Below are 18,610 nucleotides of genomic sequence, written 5' to 3' on the forward strand. Positions count from 1 at the left end.
CCACTCTGGAAAGCAGTATGGAGAGTCCTCAGAAAGTTTGGAATGGAACCACCATTTGACCCAGCTATCCCCCTCCTCGGCATATACCCAAAGGACTTAAAATCAGCATACTACAGAGATACAGCCACATCAATGTTCATAGCTGCTCAATTCACCATAGCCAGACTGTGGAACCAACCTAGATGTCCTTCCATTGATGAATGGATAAAGAAACTGTGGCATATATATACAGTGGAATATTACTCAGCCATAAAGAATGATAAAATTATGGTATTTGCAGGCAAATGGATGAAATTGGAGAATATCATGCTAAGTGAGATAAGCCAATCTCAAAAAAACAAAGGACGAATGATTTCGCTGATGAGCTGATGAGACATATAACGGGGTGTGGGAGGGGTTAGCATTAGGGTTAGCGTTAGGGTTAGGGTTAGGGTTAAGGAGGGTGGCAAGAATAGAGGAAGCAAGGACTGTATAGAGGGAAAAGAGGGGTGGGAGGGGTGGGGGGAAGGGAAAAAATAACAGAATGAATCAAACAACATTATCCTATGTAAATTTATGATTACTCAAATGGTATACCTTTACACCATGTACAACATGTATCCCATTTGTTTACAATTAAAAAAAAAGGTCAAACATAGGATTTAACAAGACAGATGAAGGCATAGAGGTAAAAAACAAAGGAATGCACAACTTTTCAATGAAATCATATCAAAAAATTGCCGAAACCTAAAGAATGAAATGGAAAATCAAATACAGGAGGCTTGCAGAAACCAAATATACAAAACTACAGCAGGCCAACATCAAGGCACATTATAAGGAGAATGACTAACATATAGTATGAGGAGAGAATCTTAAAGGCTATAAGAGAAAACAATCATATTACATATAGAGGGAAAACAGTTGAAATCTCAGGTCATTTCTCAAAGTAGACATTCAAAGCTAGGAGGTTCTGGAATAATATATTTCAAGATATGAAGAAAAAAAAAAAAGAATGGCAACCAATGATTTTGTATCCAGCAAAGATAAGGTTCAGATTTGAAAATGAAATACAAATCTTCCATGATTACAAAAAGTTAAAAGAATTCACAACTAGAAACTCTGCTCTATAGAACATTCTAAACAAAATATTCCTTGAGGATGAAATGGAAAAAACAAGTGAAAAGCAGCAAAAGAAAGAACTTCACCAAAGAATTATCAAGGAAGGAGAAACTAATTCAAATTAAAACCCAGAAATACACCAAAATGACCAGAAATACAACTTAATATCTCAACAATAACCTTGAATGTTAATGGTGTAAACTCATCAATCAAAAGACATACAATGACAGATTGGATGAAAAAAGAAGACCCAACAATATGATGTCTCCAAGCCACTCTCTTCATAGGCAAATACATCCACAGAGTGAAGGTAAGAGCATGGGAAACAAATGTATCACTCATCTGGACTGTGTCAACAAGCAGGGGTTTCTATCTTCATATCAGATAGAGTGGACTTTCAGCCAAAGTTAATCAAAAGGGACAAAAAAGGACATTCTATACTGCATAAGGGATCTTATGTGCATCTATATACATCAAACAAACATTCTCAGTTTCAAGTATCAACAAAGAAAATATTGGGTAGAGTTAATATACCTCCCTAACTACTGGATTGATCTTCCAAACAAAAGTTAAGTACAGAAAGTACAGAACTAAATAATCCAATCAATAATTTAGAGTCAACAGACATTTATAAAATATTTCATCCATCAATGTGCAAATACACTTTCTTCATAGCATCACATGGATTCTTCCCTAGAATAGAACATATCTAATGCAACAAAGGAAATCAGTAAAAAAAAAGGAGTGGAGATATTACCCTGAATTCTATCAGATCATAATGAAGTTAATTTAGATATCAATGATAAAATAAAAAATAGAAGCTACATTAAAACCTGGAGACTCCATAATAAACTATACTAGGAAGACTTCTGGTTTATGAGACACAGATAAAAGATCTACAAATAGATTTGAGGATGGGTTAAAGATAGATAGACTAAAGAGTACTGGTGGGATATTCCCCAGGGAGGAGAATGATGTGGGATTTTGATGAGTTCAGAATTGCAAAAGATGGAATCTGAATAGTCACATAATGAAAATTTCTCTCCTACAGGATCAAAAAAAATTGTGACCTTTTGGTTTCCATTAAAATAAACAAACAAACAAGTAGTGGGGCATGGTGGCATATGTCTGTAATCCCAGCAACTTGGGAGGGGAGTCAGGAAGATCACAATTTCAAGGAATGTCTCAGCATATTAATGAGGCTAAAAGCAGCTTAGCCTAACTCTGTCTCTAAATAAAAATAGCATAACATCTGCGGATGTAGCGCAGTGTTTAAGTGCCCCTGGGTTTAATCCCTAGTACCAAAAAAATGAATATAATCACCTCCTGGTATTCCTCATGGTTCACCTGCTACAAACTTGTATTTTTTGTGGTCTTCACAGCTAAGTGGCTCCTATGTATGTTCTCCCTGCACACAGCACAGGTTACCATTCAACACTTCTTCAGTTTCATTTCCTATCTCCACCTCCCATTCCATCAAAACTGCTTTGACAAGGTCAGATATGACTTTCCAACTGAAAAAGCAAATGATAATTATCTTTTTTCAACTTAATGCCTCAAGAACATTAGATGGCGTTGATCTAATCCGTAAGTCCACAAAATGACGGCCATAGCACTATACACCAAAAGAACTAGAAAATGAGAGAATAATCACACATGTAATTTACATCAGTGTAATAATGATAACACTTAAATATATGATGCAGCCATGCATTTATGGGCATTTTAGTTAGAAAGTTAAACTATTACAATGGATAGTTCAAAGCCTCTACCTTTCCTATGATCCTGTTGTTTTCTCAAATGTGCCCAGATTATTACAGTAAAAGTCAGAATTCCCATCTTAGATAAAAAGTCAGGATCCTCACAGGTCATTACACAGTGCCTCATTTCCCTGTCGACCTTACTGCATATTGTTTGCTCATTGCACCGTAACTACGCTGAAATCCTTGAAGATCTTTCAGTGTACCAGGAAATGTTCTTCTCTACGTAAATAAGCATCTCTCTCTTACATCTTGTGTTCAAATGTCACCTCAGTGAAGCCCTCCAAATGTAACCTTTTAAAAGCAAACCCTGACACACACACACACACTCTCTCTCTCTCTCTCTCTCTCTCTCTCTCTCTCTCTCTCCTTACCAGGAAGATTATTTAAAGCATCGATTGCTTTATCTATTCATCTGCGTAAGGGCATCTCTGTTGGCTTCTTTGTTAAACAATCTTGCATGGAGCACGCATTCTACCCTCGTGTATAACTCATTAGAACAAAATTTAAAATACCAAATGTAAAAGAAAGAGTCAATTCCTAATGAATTATTCTTATATACCTTATTGTTTCTCCCCTACCAATAGAATGTATATCCTACAACAGCAGGAATTTTTGTTGGTTCTCTAGGCAGCAACTTAAACACTGCCTTGCCAAGGCAGGTACACAATTTAATATTGGCTTAATGAATACAAGAAACTAGAGGTTTTTGAAAATTGTTCTGAAAAGTATTCTAAATTAATCACCTGAAAATTATTACTGTTTATTTGAACTGGAATCCTTGGCAATGGGGCCAAAAGGATTCAGGAGAAAATATCCCCATCCCATTTCCTCTGTTGTATGGCCTTTTTTCTCTTAGTCAAATACTTTCAAGGGTCAATGTTATACACTCATCAGTACCTCCTTCCCTGTTACAGCTAAATAATATTCTACTGTTCATCAAATGACAGCTAATTGGGTGGTTGCCACTTTTTGCTCTTCTACATAATTCTGCTGTGGACACTTGGGTGCAAGTTTTGTGTGCACATGTGCTATTGTTCCCTTTTTCCTTTTGTCAGTGTCATGGATTGAACCCAGGGCCTTGTGCACGCTGGTCACTCTACCATTGACTTACCTCTCCCACTCCATGGACATATGTTTTCCTTCACTTGGATATATACCTAGTAGTGAAATAGCTAGGTCATGGGGGAACTGAATATTACCTTTCTAAGGATGTGTCAAATTGTTTCTAAAGCAGTTATTTTAAATTCCCACCAGCAATATATGAGATTCAATCTTGTTTTTTTATTTTTATTTTTGCGGTACATGGAGTGGAACTCAGGAGTGTTCCACCTCTAAACTACATCCACAACCTTCTTTCTTTTATTGTGAGAAGGAGTTTTGCGAAGCTCCCCAGGCTGCCTTAAAACTTGCAATCCTCCTACCTCAGCCTCCCAAGTCCCTGGGATTACAGGTGTGCACCACTGAGCCTGGCCAACAATTTCAATTTTCCCACATTCTCATCAGCACTGGTTATTATCTGACATAAGGGCTAAAGTGGTGTTCTCTGGTTTTGGTTTATATTTTCTGAATGACTAATGATGAGGGGCCAAAGCAGACAGGACAATGGGTGAAGTTTTTCACCTCACCTGCTAGAGTATTTACTTGTTCAGAGTCTACTCTGCTTGAGAATGGACTTGAACATTATCAGTCATATACCTTTCTCAGAGTTGTGATCTTGCTTTCCTCTTTTCTGAACCTTGGAGGTCAGAGCCTGAAGTTCTAAGTTGATCACATGATTTCCACATCCAGAATACCTAAATGTGTAGGAAAATGTTCCTGAAGTGTGTAGGAAAAGCATCTGTGGATGGAGGTGTGGATAATGGTAGAAGCTTGCCTAGCATGTATCATGTCAGGCCCTGGGTTCTATACCCTGCAACACATGTATAAATAAAATAAATAAAATAAAATAAATAAAATAAAAGATCCATTGACAACTAAAAAAATATTTTAAAATAAATGTATCAAACTATGGTACATCAACTATGTACAAAGGTGAGAATATTCCTACTCATACTCCAAACAAGAAACCATACCACTTACTAATAAAAATCTACACTTGTTGGCCCACATGTTCAGCTTATACCTCAGAAGGAATGTGGTTTGTAGATTCAAAGTAAAGGCAGAGATTAGGTTTCCTCAAATGATTCTAAATTCTTGACCAATGAACATGTAAAGTTAATAGCTTCTAGGAATGGTTTTACACTACAGCACACCTCAGAAGACATAATCGCATTTTGATTATTAAGCTCTTTTATTGTTTTTTAAAAATAATTTAATAATAAATAAAATTTGGACTGGGATTAAAATATTTTGATGATGTTGCATACTGACCCCCTTTGCTTTTTCTTCCTACAACTGAGTGGGAATTATTAGGAGGACATTTATCCTGAAAATACATTTTCTCCTAAAAGTTATAGTAAAACTGACAGAGATCCAAAAAGCAGGGAAAAAATCACCAAAGGTGGACAACAAACCTAAATGCAGTGAATCAGGCAAAGGTCAAGACACTGAAACTTCTTTAGAAGCAAATAAAGAGAAACTAGAATCAGTAAGCATACAATTTAGCAGAGAGCTTAGAAGAAATAAACATATTTAAGTGCAGTTGTACTGACAAGGTACTCACCAGCATTAATCTACTCCAACTATCTCAAGATAACAGAAAACCTACTTTAGTATTTGATGCTAATTTTGTGTAAAGTCAGGATGAGTATTTACAGATATCCCTTCTACTGTTAAAGCCATTCAGTTAATTATTAATTACTGGCATTAGATCTGCAAGATTCAGACTTTTTCTTATTTACATAGGAATGAATCATAGCTATGAACTGCTTCATAACTAAACCTAAGTAGGATATTTTGTAAACTAATGTTTTCAGAGTCCTTCCATATTAGTACATTTATGTGCCTTGATTAAAAACTATATTACAGTAATAAAAACACCATTCCTTTACTGTTTAACATTTAATGTCATTTTAGTGTTTCTTTACCATGATTCAGAGAATATCTTTTTACTAATTATGGTACAAATAAGTAGTAATTCTATAGGAGTGAATATGGAAAAGAGTAATGTTAAGAAAAATAATAATAATAATAATATTTATAATATGGTGTCATATGACACCAGTGTTGGCACGTTGATCTTGATTCTTCCAGAACTGCAAGATATTAATCTCTGTTCTCAATCTACTACTCACTATAGAGTATAAATGACCAATATTGAAATATTTTGTTATACAAGCACAGATTGTGGCATTTATTTGATCCAGCTCAAAGTTTTCAAATGTGATAATCTTTTTAAAGTTGCAAAAAAAAGAAAAAAATCATGAATTTTTTTCTTTTATCTTCTTCTCTTTCCCCATGATCCAATTTTATTTATTTTCCTCATTCCATTAACATTGGGCTAATTTTGTTTTTTTATTGTCTGTTTTTATGTTTCTTTTCTTCTTGTTTTTGTTTGTTTTTTGAGTTCCTGAAAGTGTATGTGAGTCAGACTTCCATTTCTATAATAATAATCTGACATAACTCATAAGGAAAGAAGGTTTATTTTAACTCAGTTTTGGAGTTTCTTCTCATGATTGACCATGTTACTTTAACCTGTGGTGAGAAAGGAACTCATGATGGAAGTGCATGCAGGAGCAAAACTGCTCACCTCATAGCTGGGAGTGAAAGAAAGTATAGGCAGGGGCTGGAGTCCCACCACACTCCTTATTCAAAGTCACTCCCACTAAGACACACCCATTACACGTTCCCACATTCCTCAGTAGTATCAAACTGATAACCCTGCCTTTACCATATGGACCATGGGAAAACACGAGGTATCTAAATTACATCAAGGTCTAAAGTTAGGCTGATTATTTAAGATCTTTCTTCTTTTGAATTACAGGTATTAGTCACTATAAATTCCATTTTTGTACCCCTTTTGCTTCAGTCAATAAGACTGAGTATGTTCTTTTTCAATTTTGTCCACCTGATGGTATTTTCTAATTTCTCCTTTGATTTCTTTTTGATTCATTGCTTATTCAACTGTGTGGTTTCATTTTTGCCTATTGGAAAAATTTCGAGTTGTCCTTCTATCATTTCTTTGAAGTTTAATTGAATTAGAATGGAACATACATACTTGGTGTGATTTCAAACTTCTAAGTTTATTCTTTTTTTTTTTTTTAACAAGGAAAAAGAACACTATTTAATTGGTCACCAATTAGCTTTGGGCCTTCCTTACTCACAAATATAGAATAATGGCATTGACCAATGACCAAGAAGCAGGGAAAGCTTTATGCCAAACAGAAACCCTCCTCTATAAACCATATCTTGCAGCAAAATGCCCATATCTCTTAATTACTTCACTTAAAATGCAACTTCCTTGCTAAAATCCAACTCTGGGCGTTTCTTTCACCACACTTACCTACCATGGATTTTTGCATACTTTTCTGTGTGTGTGTGTGTATGTGCATGTGTGTGTCCTTTATTAAAATATACAACCTTTGAACAAAGTCTCTGGTTCATTATTGCATCCTCACTGTTTTTTTTTTTTTTTTTTTTTTGTACATAGAGTAAAGGCATACCATTTGTGTAATCATACGTTTACATAGGGTGATGTTGGTTGATTCATTCTGCTATTTTTTCCCCTTCCCCCCACCCCTCCCATCCCTCTTTTCCCTCTATACAGTCCTTCCTTCCCCCATTCTTGCCCCCCTCCCTAAACTTCACTCTAACCCTAAAACTAACCCCTCCCACGCCCCATTATGTATCATCATCCACTTATCAGCGAGATCATTCTTCCTTTGGTTTTTTGAGATTGGCTTATCTCACTTAGCATGATATACTCCAATTTCATCCATTTGCCTGCAAATGCCATAATTTTATCATTCTTTATGGTTGAGTAATACTCCGTTGTATATATATGCCACCGTTTCTTTATCCATTCATCAACTGAAGGGCATCTAGGTTGGTTCCACAATCTGGCTATGGTGAATTGAGCAGCAATGAACATTGATGTGGCTGTATCTCTGTAGTATGCTGATTTTAAGTCCTTTGGGTATAGGCCAAGGAGTGGGATAGCTGGGTCAAATGGTAGTTCCATTCCAAGTTTTCAAAGGAATCTCCATACTGCCTTCCAGAGTGGTTGCACTAATTTGCAACCCCACCAGCAATGTATGAGTGTACCTTTCTCCCCACATCCTCGCCAACACCTGTTGTTGCTTGTGTTCTTGATAATCGCCATTCTGATTGGGGTGAGATGAAATCTTAGGGTGGTTTTGATTTGCATTTCTTTTATTACTAGAGATGTTGAACATTTTTCCATATGTTTGTTGATTGTTTGTAGGTCTTCTTCTGTGAAGTGTCTGTTCATTTCCTTAGACCATTTGACGATTGGGTTATTTGTAGTCTTGGTGTTGAGTTTTTTGAGTTCTTTATAGATTCTGGAGATTAGTGCTCTATCTGAAGTATGATTGGCAGAGATTTTCTCCCACTCTGTAGGCTCTTTCTTCACATTGCTGATAGTTTCCTTTGCTGAGAGAAAGCTTTTTAGTTTGAATCTATCCCAGTTGTTGATTCTTGCTTTTCTTTCTTGTGCTATGGGAGTCCTGTTGAGAAAGTCTGGTCCTAAGCCGACATGTTGAAGATCTGGACCTACTTTTTCTTCTATAAGATGCAGGGTCTCTGGTCTGATTCTGATGTCCTTAAACCATTTTGAGTTTAGTTTTGTGCATGGTGAGAGATATGGATTTATTTTCATTTTGTTGCATATGGATTTCCAATTTCCCAGCACCATTTATTGAAGAGGCTATCTTTTTTCCATTGCATATTTTTGGCCCCTTTGTCTAGTATGAGGAAATTATATTTATTTGGGTTTGTGTCCATGTCCTCTATTCTGTACCATTGATCTACCTGTCTATTTTGGTACCAATACCATGCCGTTTTTGTTACTATTGCTTTGTAGTACAGTTGAAGTTCAGGTATTGCAATAACCCCTGCTTCATTTTTCCTGCGAAGGATTGCTTTAGCAATTCTGGGTTTCTTATTCTTCCAGATGAATTTCATGATTGCTTGTTCTACTTCTGTAAGGTACATCGTTGGGATTTTAATTGGAATTGCATTGAATCTGTATAGCACTTTTGGTAGTATGGCCATTTTGACAATATTAACTCTGCCTATCCAGGAACATGGGAGATCTTTCCATCTTCTAAGGTTTTCTTTAATTTCTTTCTTTAGTGTTCTGTAGTTCTCATTGTAGAGGTCTTTCACCTCTTTTGTGAGATTGATTCCCAAGTATTTTATTTTTTTCGAGGCTATTGTGAATGGAGTAGTTTAACTAACTTCTCTTTCTGAGGATTCATCACTTACGTATAAAAATGCATTGGATTTATGAGCATTGATCTTGTATCCTGCTACTTTACTGAATTCACTTATGAGTTCAAAGAGTTTTCTGGTGGAATTTCCTGGTTCCTCTGAGTATATAATCATATCATCAGCAAATAGGGATAGTTTGAGTTCTTCTTTTCCAATTCGTATCCCTTTAATTTCTTTGGTCTGTCTAATTGCTCTGGCTAGAGTTTCAAGGACGATATTGAATAGGAGTGGTGAGAGAGGGCATCCCTGCCTTCTTCCAGTTTTTAGGGGGAATGCTTTCAGTTTTTCACCATTAAGAATAATATCAGCCATGGGCTTAGCATAGATGGCCTTTACAATGTTAAGGAACGTTCCCACTATCCCTATTTTTTCTAGTGTTTTGAGCATGAAGGGGTGCTGTATTTTATCAAATGCTTTTTCTGCATCTATTGAAATAATCATGTGATTCTTGACTTTAAGTCTGTTGATGTGGTGAATTACATTTATTGATTTCCTGATGTTGAACCAACCTTGCATCCCTGGGATGAAACCCACTTGATCATGATGCACTATCTTTTTAATATGTTTTTGTATGCAATTTGTTAAAATTTTGTTGAGAATTTTTGCGTTGATGTTCATTAAGGATATTGGTCTGAAATTTTCTTTCCTCGATGTGTCTCTGTCTGGTTTAGGTATCAGGGTGATATGGGCTTCATAGAACGAGTTTGGGAGGGTTCCCTCCTCCTCTATTTCATGGAATACTTTGAGGAGTATTGGAATGAGCTCTTCTTTAAAGGTTTTGTAGAACTTGGCTGAGAACCCATCTGGTCCCGGACTTTTCTTTGTTGGTAGGCTTTTGATGACCTCTTCTATTTCATTGCTTGAAATTGGTTTATTTAAGTTGTGTATGTCCTCCCCGTTCAGTTTAGGCAATTCATAGGTCTCTAGAAACTTGTTGATATCTTCAAAATTTTCTATTTTGTTGGAATATAGATTTTCAAAATAGCTTCTAATTATGTTTTGTATTTCAATCGTGTCTGATGTGATATTTCCTTGTTCATTCCGAATTTTAGTGATTTGGGTTTTCTCTCGTCTTCTCTTTGTTAGTGTGGCTAAAGGTTTATCAATTTTGTTTATTTTTTCGAAGAACCAACTATTTATTTTGTCAATTTTTTGTATTGTTTCTTTCGTTTCGATTTTGTTGATTTCAGCTCTGAGTTTAACTATTTCCTGTCTTCTACTACTTTTGGTGTTGGTCTGTTCTTCTTTTTCTAGGGCTTTGAGCTGTAGTGTTAGGTCCTTTATTTTTTGAGTTTTACTTCTTTTATTAAATGCGCTCCATGAAATAAATCTTCCTCTAAGTACCGCTTTCATAGTGTCCCAGAGATTTTGATATGGTGTTTCTTTGTTCTCGTTTACCTCTAGGAATTTTTTAATTTCCTTCCTAATATCTTCTGTTATCCATTCCTCATATAATAGCATATTGTTTAATCTCCAGGTGTTTGAGTAATTTCTGTTTTTTACTCTTTCATTTATTTCTAGTTTCAATCCATTATGGTCTGATAAAATACAAGGAAGTGTCTCTATTTCTTGTATTTGCTAACATTAGCTTTGTGGCATAATATATGGTCTATTTTAGAGAAGGATCCATGTGCTGCTGAGAAGAAAGTGTATTCACTGTTCGTTGGATGGTATATTCTATAAATGTCTGTTAAGTCAAAATTATTGATTGTGTTATTGAGATCTATGGTTTCTTTGTTCAATTTTTGTTTGGAAGATCTGTCCAGTGGTGAGAGAGCCGTGTTAAAATCACCTAGTATTATTGTATTTTGGTCTATTTGGTTTCTGAGATTAAGAAGGATTTGTTTGACATACATGGGGGAGCCACTGTTTGGGGCATAGATATTTATGATTGTTATGTCTTGCTGATTTATGGTTCCCTTAAGCATTATGAAATGTCCTTCTTTATCCCTTCTGATTAACTTTGATTTGAAGTCCACTTTATCTGAAGTGAGGATGGATACCCCAGCTTTTTTGCTGGGTCCATGTGCATGGTAAGTTTTTTCCCATCCTTTCACCTTTAGTCTTTGGGTATCTCTTTCTAAGAGATGAGTCTCTTGCAGGCAACATATTGTTGGATCTTTCTTTTTTATCCAATCTGCCAGTCTATGTCTTTTGATTGATGAATTCAGGCCGTTAATATTCAGGGTTATTATTGAGATATGGTTTGTATTCCCGGTCATTTGACTCATTTTATTCATTTATTTGCTTATTTTTGACACGACTTGGTTCCTCTTTATTTGAGAGTTCCTTTAGGATATCTCCTCCCTTTGCTGATTTGCTTCTTTGTTTTTCATATCTTCTTCATGGAATATGTTGCTGAGAATGTTCTGTAATGCTGGCTTTCTTTTTGTATATTCTTTTAACTTTTGTTTATCATGGAAGGATTTTATTTCGTCGTCAAATCTGAAGGTAAGTTTTGCTGGGTATAATATTCTTGGTTGGCATCCATTTTCTTTTAGGGCTTGAAAAATGTTATTCCAGGCCCTTCTAGCTTTTAAGGTCTGGATTGAAAAATCTGCTGATATCCGTATTGGTTTCCCCCTGAATGTAATTTGGTTCTTTTCTTTCACAGCCTTTAAGATTCTGTCTTTATTTTGTATGTTATGTATTTTCATTATAATGTGCCTTGGTGTGGGTCTGTTGTAATTTTGTGTATTTGGAGTTCTATAAGCCTCTTGAACTTGATTTTCCATTTCGTTCTTCAGCTTTGGGAAATTTTCTGAAATTATCTCATTGAATAGGTTGTTCATTCCTTTGGTTTGTTTCTCTAAGCCTTCCTCAATCCCAATAATTCTCGAATTTGGCCTTTTCATGATATCCCATAGTTCTTGGAGATTCTGTTCATGATTTCTTACCATCTTCTCTGTTTGTTCGACTTTGTTTTTGAGGTTAAATATTTTGTCTTCAATATCTGAGGTTCTGTCTTCCAGGTGTTCTATCCTATTGGTTGTGCTTTCTATGGAGTTCTTAATTTGGTTTATTGTTTCCTTCATTTCAAGGATTTCTGTTTCTTTTTTTTTCAATATCTCTAACTCTTTATTGAAATGGTCTTTTGCTTCCTGTATTTGCTCTTTTAACTGTCTATTGGTGCATTCATTCAATGCCTGCATTTGCTCTTTCATTTCATCGTTTGCTTCCCTTATCATGTTGATTATGTACATTCTGAACTCCCTTTCTGACATTTCTTCTGCCATGCTGTCATTGGATTTTATTGATATAACATCCAGATTTGTTTGAGGCATTTTCTTCCCTTGTTTTCTCATGTTGTTCAGGTGTCAGTGGACTGCAGAGATGTTGCAGATTTCTTCTATTGACTTATAATGTCCCTGAAGATTGCTAGTGTATCCCCTCTTATCCTTCAGTAGCCTGAAGTCTTAGAGGAAGTTGATACTTCGGTGTTCCCCTAGGTAGCTGCCTCTCTAGGGGTGGTGGTCTTCAGGTGGGGTATATTCCCTGCTAGAGGGCAGAGGTGCCTCTACTTGTTGACCAATGGTCATCCAAAGGGGAACTAGACTGCAGGCTGAGGCAAGGCCTGTTTGGGCCTGTGTCTCTGGTTTTACCGTCCTTGTGGGAAAACCTCACTCGGTGGGGAAGACCCACCCGGTGGGGAGGTCTCGCTAGTCCGTTCCCCTGCTAGAGGTTCCCCTCAGTTCACAACTACCACCTGGGCAGGGCAGCCTTCCCAGGCAACGTTTCCAGGGGCCTAGACCTATCTCCTGGGCTTGGGAGCCCTGCCCTTCGCAGACGAGTCTCCTTAGGTGGCCCCTCCTTAGAGAAGTTGCCCGCAGTCCTGGAACCTTCGCTCCACCCCTCAGCTGGTGTCTGTGTAGCTCTTTCAAGAAAAGGTGCTTAGATCCCTGGCTCGGACCATGCTTTGCACCTAATCGGTCTGGCTATGCGACCCCTCCTCTGAGCAGTCACTTGGAGCCTCATACATATGCTCCAAGCCCCAGTGACCCGTCACTCGTCTCTTCCTCCAGGCAGCCACCCGGTGTTCTGTGTGGGCGCTTGGAGACCAAGCCGTTCACTGCGCACCTCCACCTCCTCAGGACAGCCCCCTCCCCTTTGTTCAGGCGGTTGCTGAATCCAAATAGCTCGCCGCCCAACTCTTTATCTGGCAGCCCCTGGAGCCCTGGCAGATTGCTCCAAAAAACCAAAAAACCAAGCGGTGTGCCGCTCGGCCTCCTCTGCAAGGTTCCCCACTTTCCGAGTTCACTGTTCCAGCGGGGGGAAGTGTGTCTTACTGCCTGGGGAGGGCAGCCTTCCCAGGGGCCCAGACCTACCTCCTGGGCCTGGGAGCCTCACCCTTCGTAGACGAGTCTCCTTAGGTTGTCCCTTCTTAGAGAAGCTGCCCAAAGTCCTGGAACCTTCACTTCGCCCCTCAGCTTGTCTCTGTGTAGTTCATTCAAGAAAAGTTGCCTAGGTCCCTGGACTGGACCATGCTATGCACCTAATCGCCTGGCTATGCAATCCGCCCTCTGACCAGTCACTTGGAGCCTTGTACATATGCTCCAAGCCCCAGTGACCCGTCGCTCGTCTCTTCCTCCAGGCAGCCACCCGGTGCTCTGTGTGGGCGCTTGGAGACCAAGCCACTCACTGCGTACCTCCACCTCCTCTGGACAACCCCCTCCCCGTTGCTCAGGCGGTTGCTGGATCCAAACAACTCACCGCCCCCACTCTTTCTCTGGCAGCCGCTGGAACTCTGGCAGATCGCTCCAAAACCAAGCGGTGTGTAGCGCAACCTCCTTTGCAAAGTTCCCCGCTTTCCGAGTTCACTGCGGGGGGAGGTGTGTCTTGCCGCCTGGGCAGGGCAGCCTTCTCAGGCAACGTTCCCAGGGGCCCGGACCTCCCTCCTGGGCTTGGGAGCCTCACCCTTCGCAGAGGAGTCTCCTTAGGTTAGAGAAGCTGCCCGCAGTCCTGGAAACTTCAATCCGCCATTTTTCGCTCCGCTTCGCTGTCCGTTTTTACCACTCCGGCGGGGGAGGGGCGTCTCGCCGAGTCACTCTACTTCACAAAGTTCTCTGCGTTCAGGGGCTACTGCCCCATCCGGGATGCCTCCCCGATGGGAGAAACTCACCTGGTGGCTTTGAGTTGGTCCCAAGTAACTATCTCCTCTTTTGAATCTTGAGTCCTGGAGCAACATGAAATGCAGCCGCCCCCTAGTCGCCATCTTGAACTCCCCCCCCTAAGTTTATTCTTAGGTCCACTTAATCTGCAGTGTCATTCTAGTCCTCTGTATCTTTAATGATCTTCTGTCTCTATGTTATCTCCCTATTGAAAGTGGAGTATTAAAGTCCACGAAAATAAAATTACTAATGTGTTACTATATATTCCTTCAGTTCCTGCAATGGTTTATGTATTCTTTTGCTCTGTTATTGAGTGCATGCACATTGATATACTTATTCATGTGTCTGATTAATTGACCCATTTATCATGATATAATGTCCTTCTTAGACTCTTTTTACAGTTGTTAATTCGAATTCTTTTTTACCAGATGTACCTGTCACTACTGTGCTTGCTTATGGTTACTGTGTCCATGAAATACATTCCCATCTTTACATTCTCTGAGTCCTTAATTATAAATTGAATATCCTGTAGATATTATTTTGAGGAATCTTGTTTTCCTTATTTTTTATCCAGTCATTCACTCTAAGTATTTGGATTGCGATGTTTAATTCACTTCCACTTAGTGTAATTATGGATAGGGTAGTATTTAATTATGGTCTGTGACATTAAACCTAGAAAAGCAGAGCTCCTCTGTGAGTGGGTTGAATGGATAAAACGTTGGATGGACTCAAAGAAATTGGAAACTCAGTCGATCAAATATATTAGGGAAGGAGGGGCTGGGGAGATAGCTCAGTCGGTAGAGTGCTTTCCTGGTAAGCACAAGGCCCAGCACCCCACCCAAAAAAAATACAAATATATTAGGGAAGGAATTCCCAGTGTCACAGCTATGGAAGCTATAGCAGCAACCATTGGCACAAGCCGGAATAGTTACTCCATGAACAGGGAAAATTGATAAGGGACTCAAAGTAAACTGCATATTGGGGAGGACTGTGGCATGTCTGTGTATCGAGAATTTAGACACCAAAGACACTGCCTGAGCTGCTGTACAATATCTTGTTCAGGAAACAAAAAGCTGCATCTCTCCCAACAGTGGGCAGAGGGCAAAGGAAAGGAACCATTTTGCAGCCTGAGCATGGTCCCCACAGCAGCTGAGGAAGCCAATTTCTCACAGAATTGAGTCAGGCCCAAAAACTACCCTGGTAAAACATGATTCATGACAGAGTTGGGACTAAGTGACCTGGAACAAAGCAACCAGGCTGTATATTGTTTTCTTTACATGAGGTTATTATTTGTCTCTCCCTTTATGGTGAGGAACATGTGTCTCAAGGTAAAAACTCTAATTCCTCAGATCCACATTGCTGGGTGTGTAGACACCCAAACAACATAAAAAATAAGAAACAAATTGTTCCAAACAAACAAAGATTCTCCAATAATAGAAACCACTAATTCCACAGTGGAAGCTCTATCAGAGAAGGAGTTACTAAAACTGATCTGCCAGGGAAAGGACAACTTAAGGAGTGACATTAGACAGAGATCCCAGGAAATGAAAGATCACTTCAATAAAGAGAGATTTTGAAAAATAATCAAGTAGTAACTCTTGAAATGATGCAATCAATAAACCAAATTAAAAATTCAATGGAAAGCATGACTAACAGACTAGACCACGTGGAAGACAGATTCTTAGGCAATGAAGACAAAAGTTATCATCTTGAAAAGCAAGTTGAACAGGGAGAAAAGATGTTGAGAGACCATGAACAGAATTTCCAAGAAATATGAGATAACTGAAAAGACCAAATTTAGTATTTAACAGGATAAATGAGGGCATAGAGACAAAAAGTAAAGGAATGCACAAACTTTTCAATGAAATTATATCAGAACACTACTGAAACCTAAAAAATGAAAAGGAAAATTAAATAGAGGAGACTTGGAGGACACCAAAAGTACTAAACTAAAACTAACCTACATCAAGTCACCTTATAATGAGAGTGAGTAATATACAGAATAAACAAAGAATCTTAAAGGCCATTAGAAAATAATCAAATTATATTTTGTGGGAAACCAATTCCAACCTCAGCTCATATCTCAACCCAGACTCTCAAATCTTGGAAGTTTTGGAATGATATATGTCAAGTTCTGAACAAAAAGAAATGGATGGTAAGCAAGAATTTTGTATTCAGCAAAATTAAACTTTAGATGTGAAGATGAAATAAAAAACTTCCATGATTTAACAAAGTTAGAAGCATTCACAACTAGAAATCCTGCACTATAAAACATTCCCAACAAAATATTCCATGAAGCTGAAATGAAAAAGAAAAAAGTGAAAATCAGCAAAGTAAAGAATGACACCAAAGGAATTATCAAGGAAAGGAAAAATTAAGTTAAATTAAAAGCAAGAAATAAACCAAAATGAGGAGAAATACAAGTTGTATCTCAATAATAAACTTGGATGTTAATGGCCTAAACTCTTCAGTCAAAAGACATTGAATGACACATTGGATAAAAAAAATAGACACAAGAATATACTGTCTCCAAGCGACTCACTTCATAGGAAAATACATCCACAGACTGAAGGTAAGAACATGGGAAAAAAATGTATCATTCATATGGATTGTGTAAACGAGCAGGGGTTTCTATTCTCATATCAAAGAGAGTGAACTTTAAGTAAAAGTCAATCAAAAGGGACAAAAAGGACATTCCTTACTGCATAATGGATCATCTATCTACAATCAAACAAATATTCTCAGTTTCTAGTATCAAAGAGATGACAAACAAGAACACTGGGTGGATTTAACATACCCTTCTCATTACTGGACAAATCTTCCAAACAAATGCTAAATGAAGTGCTGCATCTATTTCCTGCCACTCTGACACTTGACACGGTCTGTTGGAGTAGAGGATCCAACACTTGACATGGTTCTGTTGATCATCCTCCCTCTTGGGTGCCATAGGCGTGGTATGTCTCCATGTGTAGTTGCTTTTTAATATTAATAATCAATATATTATTAGAAACTTATTGGAAAAATCATTAGAAAGGTTTTACTGTATAGGGACACAAAATAGTGCACAATAAAAATTTAGCAGTAATACATAGATAAAATATATGAAAATAAACAATTGTGGCTGTGCTGCTTGAGTTTAAAGGAGCCTGTGATTTCTTTAATATAATAATAGATGGACAAAGAGGCATTCCTCTGAGCTTGGATGTGGTGTTTAGCCTTCGTTGCTTTCCTAGTTTTAATAGTTGCTTCTAAAGACACTCTACATAATAAAAACATTAAGTTGGTCATAAATATAAATTTTGCTTTTCCTATATTTAGTCTAATTCTCTGAGAATCACAATAAGATTGTAACTGCCATTATATGAATTAGAATAGACTAAATATTAACTATAATTTGATTTCTTTGATGTTAATAATAGTAAAAGTTTCTCACTGTTAAACACTGGAGTTCATGGTGGGGGTGGTTTCTCAGAAAATCTAGTAATGTGTTTGTACAGAAGGTTAAAGGCTAGCAGATCATCGTGCCCTCAGTTTAGCTGGGAGACAAGGTTGTTTCAGTTTAGCTGGGAGATGAGGTTGTTTCATCTAGCTGGGAAAAAGATTGTTTTGGTCTGGATTGTCATACAGAGAGAATGTGTACTGGGTGGATTTAACATACCCCTCTCATTACTGGACAGATCTTACAAACAAACGCTAAATGCAGAAAATACAGAACTAAATAATACAATCAATAATATAGAGTTAACAGACATACATAGAATATTTCATCCATCAATGAGCAAATACACTATCTTCTAGTCATCACAGGAATCCTTCTCTAAAATAGACCATATCTTATGCCACATAGCAACTCAGTAAAAACAAAAGGAAAGGAGATATTCCCCTGAAATCTATCAGATCATACTGAAGTTAATTTAGATATCAATGATAAAAAAAAGAGAAACTACACTAACACCAGGAGGCAGCATGATACACTAAATCTAGGATAATTTTGATTTAAGTAACAAGGGTAAAAGTTCCAGAAATTGATTTGATGATGGGATAAAGACAGGCAGATTTAAGAGTACTGGTAGAATGTTCTCCAGTGAGGGGAATGATGTGGGATTAAGATGAGTTCAGAATTGCAGAAGATTGAATCTGAATATCCACAGGACCAACTTTTCTCTCTCTACAAGATCAGTAAAAAATTGTGCTCTTTTCATTTCCACTAAGGAAACAACAAAACATGTAGCAGGGCATGGTGCCATGTGC

The sequence above is a fragment of the Sciurus carolinensis genome, chromosome 9 (genome assembly GCF_902686445.1).
Source record: "Sciurus carolinensis chromosome 9, mSciCar1.2, whole genome shotgun sequence".
Classification (NCBI taxonomy): Eukaryota; Metazoa; Chordata; class Mammalia; order Rodentia; family Sciuridae; genus Sciurus; species Sciurus carolinensis.